The sequence below is a fragment of the Onychomys torridus genome, chromosome 20 (genome assembly GCF_903995425.1).
Source record: "Onychomys torridus chromosome 20, mOncTor1.1, whole genome shotgun sequence".
Taxonomy (NCBI): Eukaryota; Metazoa; Chordata; class Mammalia; order Rodentia; family Cricetidae; genus Onychomys; species Onychomys torridus.
In genome coordinates this window covers 3,087,144-3,098,254 of record NC_050462.1, presented here as the reverse complement: position 1 = coordinate 3,098,254, position 11,111 = coordinate 3,087,144, and the positions used below count along the sequence as shown (strand labels likewise).

Genomic DNA, 11,111 nt, shown 5'->3' with positions numbered 1-11,111 from the left:
GACTTTTGCTGACAAGTGACTGCCTGGCCTCAGCAGTCCCTCCTGAGGCCCGGGAGGTCAGGTGACTTTCTCAGAGCTGCCTCCCTAGGATACTGAATTGCACTTTTCGCACTCCCGGAGGGGCATTTCACCCCTCCTGGGATGGAGAAAGATCGCCTCATTTGGCCACTGGAGGCCAGCAAGAGCACGGCTTGCTTGCTTGCTGCGGCAACTTTCCTTACCTGGCTGGCCAGGGAAAGCCGACAGGGGAAGGGGAGGAGCGGCGGGAGGGGCGGGCCCGGGTGCGGAGCCTTGTTACCCCAGCCAATCGGCTCCGCAGCGCGGGGAAGGCCGGCCGCCCGGCGGAGGCGCTCGTGCACTGTGCGGGGCAGAGGCAGAGCGCCCCGGCTGCATCGCGTCCGCGGATCTTGTAGCTGGCGGCGCCGGTCCGAGGTACCCACCGGCCACCGTAGCTGGCACGGTAAGCCACAGCAAAGTCGACTTGGTAGGGTTTCTGGCCATAGGGATCATCCACCCCGAGTCTGAGCTGCTGGGGCGTCCTCCCTATAAGCTCCCTCTCCGTTTGGCGGGATGCAGGTGAGCCATGGGCCCGGAGCGCCTCCCTCCCTTTCCAGGCTGCTGCTGCGGGGCCCTGCCTCTGGTCCCCGTGTGGCACCGGAGCCCGGGACTCGCAAGGCTATGGCTTCTGAGGTTTCCACCCAACATCCAAATGTCTCCTGGGGAAGAGCTTTCTCCAGCAAGCTGAGAACCGCTACAGATGCCGGTGCTCAGCATTTGATTACACCACCTGCCTTATGTCTGCAGATCCCTCACGACCTGTTGCCTTGGTTCTGGGGCTCAGATCTGTCGCGCAATCTATTTCCAGCTATCCTGGGGCACAGGAAGAAATCTTGGAGGGTTTCCCTTGGCCAGGGTAGGAATAGAGACTAATACTGATAGAGCGTCCCGGTTATTTATTCACGACTTACTTGGCTGAGTGCCAAACGTTGTGCTCAGCTCTAGCTGCCGAAGGGAGTCTCGGGAGTTCATGGGGGCTTACAGGGATGAGAGGAGGGGGTGCAGTGTGGTGTAGTGCATGGGGCACTAGATGGGTAGATGGTGATGCGACCAGGAAGGCTCAGTGGTCGCTATTCAGTGCAGACTGGCAGAGATTGGAATTTGCCAGCCTGAAAACTGTGGAGGCGGGGGCGTCAGGGACCGCACGAATTTCAGGTAGATTTTCTTATGTGCAGATGAAAGAAGCGAAGGAGGCCAGAACCTCAGCTAATCAGACAGCAGATTACTCAGCTGGCCCGGGACTTGTGGGTGGGAAATAAACTGCGAGGTGGAAGGGCTTGTTGAAATGTGCACAAGTCTGAAGATGCAGCCTTACAAGTTTGTCCTCAGATGTAGGAGGCTAGGAAAGAATTCAGTCGGTCAGTGGGTCCCGGGGCCACTTTGCCGGTTCCGTGGGCAGTGTTGGGGACTGGCATCCACTAGCTGGTAAGTTGTAAATGCTGTTTTTCCAGCAACTTGACTACAAAGACTCTAGCCCCTTAAGGCTGACTGGCCAGGAGCCCTGCATCCCTGGCTTCTGGGCATGGATTCAGGCAGGGAGATCTGCCATGTGACTGTGATGCTTGCTTCTGAACTCGCATGCCATTGTATATTGTTTTTGGAGGTTGCAACCTCTATCTTGTCATCAGTGATTGCCCTTGGGGGTTTACATAGAGTACCTGTGCTCTCCTTCCGATCTCTGGGTCCTATGTACAGACTTCTGCCTTACCTGGGCTTGCCTTTCTATCTGCCAAGGCCCAGGGGCTATTGTTGGAGGCAAAGCCACATAGAGACTGGTATAGCAGCAGCAACAATACTCACAGGAAGTGAGACCAGAAGGCCACTTTATTTTTATCTATTTGCCTTGAAAACATTATTGGCATTTTAACGACCCCCTCTCGTGTGTGTGTGTGTGTGTGTGTGTGTGTGTGTGTGTGTGTGTGTGTGAGAGAGAGAGAGAGAGAGAGAGAGAGAGAGAGAGAGAGAGAGAGAGAAGAGACATCATTGTTGGTCACAGGCAAGGTTCTTTGGTTGAAAGGTCAGAGACGTTATGCTAGTTAGTTTTAATTGTTAATTTGCCACAACCAGAATTACCTGGAAAGTCTCAATCGGGATTGATTGTCTAGATCTGATTGGCCTGTGAGCATGTCTGTCAGGCATTGTCTTTATGAGTAAGTTGGTTGATGGGCAGACTCAGCCCATGGTGGGCAGTGCTCTTTTCTGGGATCCAGTTCTGAACTGTGTAAAGCATGGCAGAATTGAGCTAAATTGTAGGCATGCGTTTATTCTTTCTCTGCCTTGCCTGTGGCTTGACTAGCTCCCTTAAGCTCCTGCCACCTTGATGTGCCCCCAAAATGGGCTGTAGTCTGGACTTAGGAGCTAAAACAAACCCATTCTTCCCTAAGTTGCTTTGTGATTTTATCACAGTGGACCGGCAACAGATGCTAAGATTTCTGTGTAGAAAGGTCCTTGAATCCTTGAGAAGTTGCTTTAACTGTTGAGTGCGTCACATGCAGACTGGATGAAGGCCTCAAGTCATCCACTGAGCCTTTGACTGACCAGCCAGTGGGTGCAGAATGCTCCCAAGAAGGGAGCACCACTTCAGTTGTCCCTTTCGCCAAAGGGTTTCTAAATAGGGGCTTACATGTGAACTATGAGCAGCCAACACCCTTGGCTGCTGGAAATTAGGGAGTAACAAGCATCTTGGTCTTGGAGGAGAACATGAGACCTTCCCCCATGGCATTGATTCTCTGTGTCACTGGATGGCTTTGGACCAGCCTTATACATAGCGGTCACTTAGAAAGTGTTGCTCTGACCTTTGACTTTCTTTACTGCCTCTGAGAGTAAATGTTGGGCTTGAGTTTTTATTACTGTGAGGCACCTCTGCTACTATCCTTGTGTACCCAATGACTGTGGACTCCTGCTGAGTGCTTGTTACATATGTGTATCCTCTTCTGGCTGGCCCACAATACTCAAAGTTACACACTTTTATTCTCGACTTACATTCATCTCAGTGTTTCTCAAGCCTAATAGAGTCCCTATTAGGATAACAGTGACAGTATCTGTCACAGCATGTCACTCGTTAAACTTCAGGAAATGCTTTCATTGATGAGTTACTATTGATTCAACCACTTAGGAATCCAATCAGTCTGTTTGGAGAGCCTTTCACACAGCAGGGGCTGTCCCAGGCAGGGAGGTACAGCTCTGTCCACTAAGGGAGAGAGGGTGATAGGCATTGCATACTTGAACCCTTCAAAAGAAAATGTTGAAGGCTGGACCACAGCTTTGTACAGTCAGGATATGAGAGAGGAAAATCGGATTCTTTGCTTGAGTGATTCTTCGTGCTTTGCAGTTCCGTGCAGCTTCCTTGGAAAGACTATCTTATGTGAAGCAGATACCGGTCCGTCCTTCTCCCTTAACAGCACTTCTAATTTTTTTTTTAACCAGAACTGAGGACTGAACCCAGGGCCTTGTGCTTGCTAGGCAAGTGATCTACTGCTGAGCTAAATCCCCAACCCCGTTAATTCTCACCCCCCCCCCACATCCACCTCCCCACACTCCCCCCACACACACCCCCGAAGCTGAGGACTGAACCCAGGGCCTTGTGCTTGCTAGGCAAGAGCCCTACCACTGAGCTAAATCCCCAAACCCAGCACTTTTAATTTTTATTCTCTTCCCTATGTTGGTCTTCATCACTACACCACAGGTGTCAGGGAATAGAAAGATGTTTTATCCCAGGGCCCAGCAGTGTTAAGCATATATGTCTTCATTACATGTTTGTGTGGATAGTTGGGGTATGAAGACTGAACCCAGGGATTCATCCATGCTACCCTACCACTGAGCTATGCCCACATCCCAGCACATATTTCTTGAAGAATAAAATGAATGGTGGATTTGCTTCACAGGATCACCTTGGAAGGTCACTGTGTGTGTGTGTGTGTGTGTGTGTGTGTGTGTGTGTGTGTAGGCATGAGTGCTATTTATGCTGATACCCCATACTCAGAAATGCTAAGATCAGGAAGTAGAAAGAATAGCTTGCCTATGGACCATGAAGTGGAGGAATGCAGCCCACTGTGGTAGAAACATAACTCGAGGGGTGCAGGTCAATAATGTCTACTGCCTGGGGTAGGACATGAATGAGAAGAGACAGTAAGTGTTGGGTATGTTATATGTGCTCAGAGAAGTATCACTTCCCTTGGCAAGGAAGGGTTCTAAGTGCACTGGGCCCTCTGTTCTTTATACTGTTAAAATAGCTGCACACCCTCAGAAGGTTGTGGTGTAGATAATTTGATGCATAGTACTACAAACTACGTGTTTAGAAAGCTCTTCAGAGGAATCAGATGAAAATGAGTTTAGGAAACACTAGTGTAAACCAAATCCTTTTTGAATTGCCAAGTAGGAAGGGGTTAAGCAACTAAAGATAGGATTTTGCCTTTTAGGAATTATTAGCCAATGAGGGGGCTCGCTGGTGATGTAATGCCTGGGACCGGCACTCCATTGGTTAAGTGTATTGTTTCTCTGGCTTCACTGAGAAACAGAGCTGCAACACAGGGGTTAATCTTCATTCTCTCTCTCTCTCTCTCTCTCTCTCTCTCTCTCTCTCTCTCTCTCTCATTCCTCCTCTCCTAAGTGTGAAGGTACAGCAGAGCTCTGCACACTGTTGGCATTTGCTTTCCAATAAAAGCCATACTCCCTCCTGCCTCCCTCCCAAGTGGAGCACATGTTCCAGTAGTACTACAGAGGAGGACCTAGGAGGGGAGGAGGAGGAGGAGGAGGAGGAGGAGGAGGGAGAGGAGGAGTTGTTCTCTAGATGAAAGAGAGCCCCTTTGTGGGGCTGTAGCCTCTCCTTGCCACCTGGGATGGGCACGGCTTCACATGCCCCCAGTGAATTGTTTTAACAGCCATCTGCTTCTGAGCATTGTTCAACCTGGCAGGATCCTCAGAACTAGGAGGTGAGCCCAAGGACCTGGAGGAGGGAGTGGACCTGGGAGGGAAGGGGACCCATCTGGGTAGAGGGAAGAAACAGCCCTAGGCTAGGGGTCAGGATGAGCTCTGGCCAGTGGCTGCCACTGGCCTGCAGTGAGATCTCAGGAAGGCTGATCTCCTTTTCTGGGTCTATTAGCCAAAGTGCACATGGTTCTGGCAGACACTGGGAGGGCATTGTGCTCAGGAGGAGCTGGGGTCAGGCTTGTTCTTGGTCTAGCTTTCTGTCAATTCTCCCTAAAGATAAAGGCTTGCTTGGGGAATCAAGCCAGGATGGGAGCTGGTGTGCCAAGGAGCCACCTTTAAAGCAATCCCTTCCTTATACTGTCTGTGCTTCCTCCTTAGTGCTCTGCCCAGCAGACTATGGAGTAAGATTTCTCCAGACATTTGCTGAATGCACTCAGAGATTTTTATCTTGTTTGCTGAGATCCTTCAGGTCCCTGACCTCTGAGTTACCAGTGTGGCTGAATGAATTTAGAGTACTCTCCGGCTGTTCAGGCTGGGCTGTCAGAGGGTAGAGAATGCCTCATTTCCTTTTATATTGTTGGTAGCACAGTTGTGATGGTTTTCTTAGTGTGTTAGATTGTTGCCGCAGCCTGAAACCCCTCCCAACCTGTCCTGAAAGGCTTCCAGTGTGAGCATGCCTGCTTCAGCAGGTAAACTGAAAAGAGCAGACGTGGGCCTACATGTGGGGAGCAGCTGGGAACTGCTGCTGGCTGAAAACTCTGCCTTTCTTTCATCTCAATGGCACTGTAAGACATTCTTTTATCCCATGCACACAATATGACACCAGTTCTCTGGTGCACCCCCTCCCAACGCAGAAGTAAAAAGTTCAGCAACTTTTCAGAATGTGGTCATTTAAGAGAGGGGTTCCAAATTTCTTTAGGGAGAGTGGAACCTACTGTGTCTTGTGCAGCTCTTGGTGTCTGCCACCCCATGTTCTAGGTCAGGCTTTGCTGATGTCCTTGACCTAAGTCAACAATGTTTCCTGAGCCTCGGTCCTTTTGTCTGTCCATCATTGAGGTGGGAGGGGGCTGGAGGAATGGGTTTTTGAGCCTCTAGCTCCAGGTGCTTGTGCTGTAGAGAGGAATGAGCTGCAGAATGAGGGTGTGAGCTGAGGTTGATGGTAGAACATGTTTGGACAAATGTCATGCTCTGTGTTTCCTGGGTGAGAGGGGAGTCACAGTAGTTAATCACTATATTTTTCTCCTGTTCCTGGGAATGGGTGAATGAACTCCACTGCACAGATGTGGAAAGTCTTTTTTTGTTTTGTTTTGTCTTTTTCAAGACAGGGTTTCTCTGTGTAGCTTTGCACCTTTCCTGGATCTTTCTCTGTAGACCAGGCTGGCCTCGAACTCACAGAGATCTGCCTGCCTCTGCCTCTCGAGTGCTGGGATTAAAGGCATGTGCATGCGACACCACTGCCTGGTCTCAGATGTGGAAAGTCGAGGCTTTCAGAAGTGGAGTGACATGCCCAAGACCATCCATCCACTTAGTGAATAATAGGGCTGATAGCCCAACCTGTCCAGGAGACACCCTGGCATGGTAGCAAGCTGCAGGGGGAGGGGGCTGGAGATGGCAGCCTTGTCTGCCTTTGCCTATCCCTTGGTCTTCGTTCTAGAAGCTGCACCCCAACTTTGATATAGGTCATCCCAGCCCAATAACTGTGGCTTGTCTGGTTTACTGCCTGAGATAGCTGCGGAAGAGTATAGTACCCTGAATCTGAAAGGAAACCTCATGTTCCACAGACCACACCCCTCAACCCATAGCTGAGAAAATGCAGTTCAGACAAATTAGATGATATGCCCCATGTCACTTGGTTAGTCCACAGATGGTAAGACATAGGGACCATGTCTTTTTGTCTTAGGTCCTTCAAGTTGTGCTGTTCTTCTCAGGCAAGGTTTTTCTTTAGGTTGAGGAGTTTGAGATGAAACTGAAGCTAATCACTCTTGCTTCCAGGCCCTTTTGTAGTGTGAAGACTAGAGTAGACACACAGACTTGGTGTTGTGGCAGGTGTCTGTGAAATCACTAGGCACAGTGAGCAGTGAGCAGCCATAATGTGGGGCCAGGTCCTTGTCCTAGAGTAGGCTCAGGACACAAGCTGTATTTCATGTGGGCTCTGCCTCCCGGATGAGTAGTCTTTCCTCATGGGTGGACCAAGACACGTTCCCCACATGAGTGGCTGGTACATACTCCATGCAACTGTACCAGCTCTTGTCACATATTTTTTCTGTTCTTTGTCTTTCTAACTAAGCCACTTGTTCTCAGAGTATAGCTTCCAAAATGTTGAACAGAATTAGTTGCTGGCACTGCCTAATGAGGAGGCAAGCATCAATACCTTGTATGACCAGAGATGTATAGCCAGACCTAAAACATATCAAGTAGACATTAAAAAGTACAGACACTTGACTCTTTGCCCAGTCACTGTGTTATTAAGAAAGCATCATCCTGATAGCAGCCTCAGATATGCAAAAGGTTATCATAGGAAAGAAACATTGTCATTATTCTACAGGAGCAGAGAACACAGCTCACAGGAGTAGCTAGAAGTAGAAGGAGAGCTAGCAGATAAAGGGGCAGAATGCTGACAGTGCTGTCCTACAGGGGAGTGTCCACCTTGCATGCTCTTCCTACTCAAAATGGACAGAATTTCTGGCAATGAACAGAACCCTATAGCCTTCAACTTTCCTTTTAGACCTCAGATTTCTTGGGTTTTCATCAGTAAGACTAAAAAAGGGTTCAGCACGATCAATCTTATTCTTTAGGTTACAAGGTCATAGTATGAAATGAAGAACTATACAGTCAAAAATACCTTTGAAAACATTTTGTCACTAAAAACATGCATTATACAAAGTTTTTTGTGTGTGTTTGTAACTGCAAATAGCAATGCCTGTGCTAACCAGTGTCCAAGACACTGACCAGGCCTAAAAGAAGTAGGAAAGCAAAGTCTGCATGGATTTGTCTGGGCTGCATACTATTTTGTCTTCAAGATAACTATCAGGTTATGAGCTAGCATGGCTGGGAGTAGGGAGTTCCCAGGCATCTTTGCTTGCAGGGTTTATGTCATTCTCTGTGTATAAACACTCCAACACCTGCATGCTTGCTGAAAGTGTTTCTGACAATCTTGAAAATCCAATGATGGTATCTGGGGAAACCCCAGCCCAGGACCTGTTACAGAGCAGATGCTCACTTAAATAGTTGTGCTCACCAGCATCTTGCTCTATCAGACTTGATAATGCCAGTCTTTGAAAAGTTTTAGAGGAGAAGCAGGCTACCTGTGTGTCCAGGTTAGTTCTTTTTTTTTTTTTTTTTTTAAGAGTTGGCATATCCTGCTTGGCTCCTCTGACATTTACTCTCCTGAGTAAACATTGCTTCCCAAACTCCAAGTGGGTGGAGTATGGGGCTGCAGGTCACAAACACATGAGTTCAGGATGTAGCAGGTGTTACCTTCCTTTGTGTGACACTGAGTATGTCGTTTGTACTCTGTGTTTGGTTCCCTTCACTTGTAGGCCTTACCGAGAAGACTCACTGAGAACCTGTAGGATGCCCAGAACCAGGTGCTAATCTCCTTAGAAAGGTATTGCAGGGGCATCTCTCTTGTTCATGGTGGCAGTACCTCTGGGTAGCTTCCTCGTGGGGAAGCATCACAGAGTGATACTCTAAGAAAGCCTTGATCTCTCCTGGATCCTGTTTCTGCTCCAGCAGGCCACAGGAAGATGTCAAACTGAATACAGTTTTAAAGTGCCAGGAGCCGAATTAATTATTCTAAATCGAGGTTGTCCTACTTTGAAGGACTAATACAAAGCTAAATCATAACAGCAGAATTGAGATTTTCATGACTGAATGTTCATCTCTTGGGTTTATTCATTTATCCATTCAACAAGTATTTGAGGAGTTCTTAACCTGTGCTGTTCATCATGAAGGAAGTCAGGACAGGAACTTCACAGGCAGGAACCTGGAGGCAGGAGCTGAGGCAGAGGCCATAGAAGGAGCTGCTTACTGGCTTGCTCCCCCTGGCTTGTTCTGCCTGCTTTCTTACAGAACCCAGGACCACCAGTCCAGGATGGCACCACCCACAATGGGCTGGGCCCTCTCCCATTGATTACTAATTGAAAAAAAATGCCTTACAGCTGGATTTCAAGGAGGCATTTCCTCAACTGAGACTCCTTCCTCTCTGATGACTCTAGCTTGTGTCAAGTTGACACACAAAACCAGCCAGTACACCCACCTATATCATGTTTGGTAAAGTATCTGTTCAAATTTATACCTTTTAGTTTTCCTGTTTGTTTTCAATTATTTATTTTTCTTATTGTCAGTAGTGAGTGTGTGTGTGTGTGTGTGTGTGTGTGTGTGTGTGTGTCCGTCCGTCCATGTCTCCAGAGGCTAAAAAGGACATCATATCTCTTAAAACTAGGGTTATGGGTAGTTGTGAGCAGCCTGACATAGGTGTTGGGAACCAAACTTGGGTCCTCTGGAAGAGCCCCTGTCCTCTTAACCTCTGAACCATCCCTCCAGCTCTACCTTACTGTTTGGGACAAGGAAGATATCACTGAAACTGGAGCTAGCAGATCAGAACCTGAGGGTTACAAATGTGTACTGCTGTGCCTTTTACATGGATGCTGGGATCTGAACCTGGGTCTTCATGCTTATTCAGAGAGCACTTCACAGACTGAGCCCAGGCTTTTGGTATTTATCAGATCTCTTGGATTCCAGTGTTTTCTTGAACATGTGATGATCAGTTACTTTTGTGTCATCTGTGACCAAAATATCTGCCAAAAAGAACTTACAAAAGAAGCAATTTCTTTCAGCTCCTAGTTTTCCAGGGTTTCATTCTATCATGACACTAGGAATGTGTGGAGGAGGCTACGCATCACAGCAGACCAGGAAACAGAACACTAGGGCAGAACCAGGAGTGGGTGTATCCTTCCAAGTTCACCCCTAGTGACCTACTTCAGCTAACTAGGCCCCACTTCCTAGAGGTTCCCCAGCCTCCTGAAATAGCAACACCAGCTGGGAAATAAACGTTCAAAACATGAGCCTATGGGGATGTGTATTAATTATGATTATCTAAAGGAACAGAACTGATAGAGTAAATATCTGTAAAGGGGGATTTATTTCTTAGGTTGGCTTACACATGCACTAGGGAGTCCAACATGGTCTCTCTTCACACTGGAGAGTCTGAGAGCCTTGTAGCTTCTCAGTCCAAGAGGCTGGATGTCTCAGCAGTCACCCCCTGGTACTGCAGGTCTGGAGGATTCCTGAGGAGACACTGGTCTTTAGTCTACACTGAAAGGCCAGAGAAGCTAGAAATAACGGATGGGAGTAGTGGCAGCAGAAATAACAGAATGGATGAATATTGCAAACAGGGTAGGTGAACTGCTAATGGGATGTAAGGACAGTGAGCCCGAGAGCAAAGCCTTCCCCTCTGACCTCCTTGGACCTGGACTGCCGTTGGAAGGTACTGCCCACATTTAGACTTGGTCTTTCTGCCACAAATAACCTGATCAAGGCAACCCCTCACAGGTGTGCCCCACAGCTTATCTTTTAGTTGATTTCAGATTCAGTCCAGTTGGCCCGAATTAATTTAACCCTTTGCGGAACATTTCACATTCAAACCAGAGCAATATGTCTGAAGCAATGGGAACAATTCATCAGTTCCTTAGTTATGGACACTGACTTGCCATGGTAAAATGTTCTAAGCAGGAGTGCAGAATGCCTCTTGTGCCTTCAGAGTCTCACGTGATAAGGGCTTTTGAGAGAGACTTCCTGCCATGACGAAGGAGCTAGCAGCACGCTGTGTGTGCAGAGGTTGGCAGAACAGTGCCTGGTACCACTTTCAGCCTCCCCTGAAGTGCCTGACAGACTCAGCCATCTCATGTTCACACATTGTCCTACCTACTCACTGAGGGCGCCAGAGCCATGCCTCGATGTTTCTTCCTCACAGCCTGTGAGCCCAGAATAGTTTGTATGGGATGGTCTAACTCTTGCCAAAAGCCTGGGAGTGAGCTAGAATTATTCTCCCTCTTGGAGGATGGGTAAACGGAAGCACAGAAAGATTAAGAGCTGGCCCAAAGCGACGAGACCAAGCAGAGGAG

The 11,111-nt window shown here is 48.3% G+C and overlaps 1 protein-coding gene across 4 annotated transcripts in view; it reads left to right on the top strand.

The window, feature by feature from the left end:
• The first annotated feature begins 333 nt into the window (after nt 1-333).
• Nucleotides 334-11,111, top strand: part of Syn3 (synapsin III) — a 427,823-nt gene continuing 417,045 nt past the window's right edge. The window contains exon 1 of one of the 4 annotated variants that reach the window (XM_036169415.1): nt 334-460. The gene's annotated coding sequence lies outside the window, so the exon portion shown is untranslated. The other 3 variants (XM_036169416.1, XM_036169418.1, XM_036169417.1) reach the window with 3 other exon arrangements.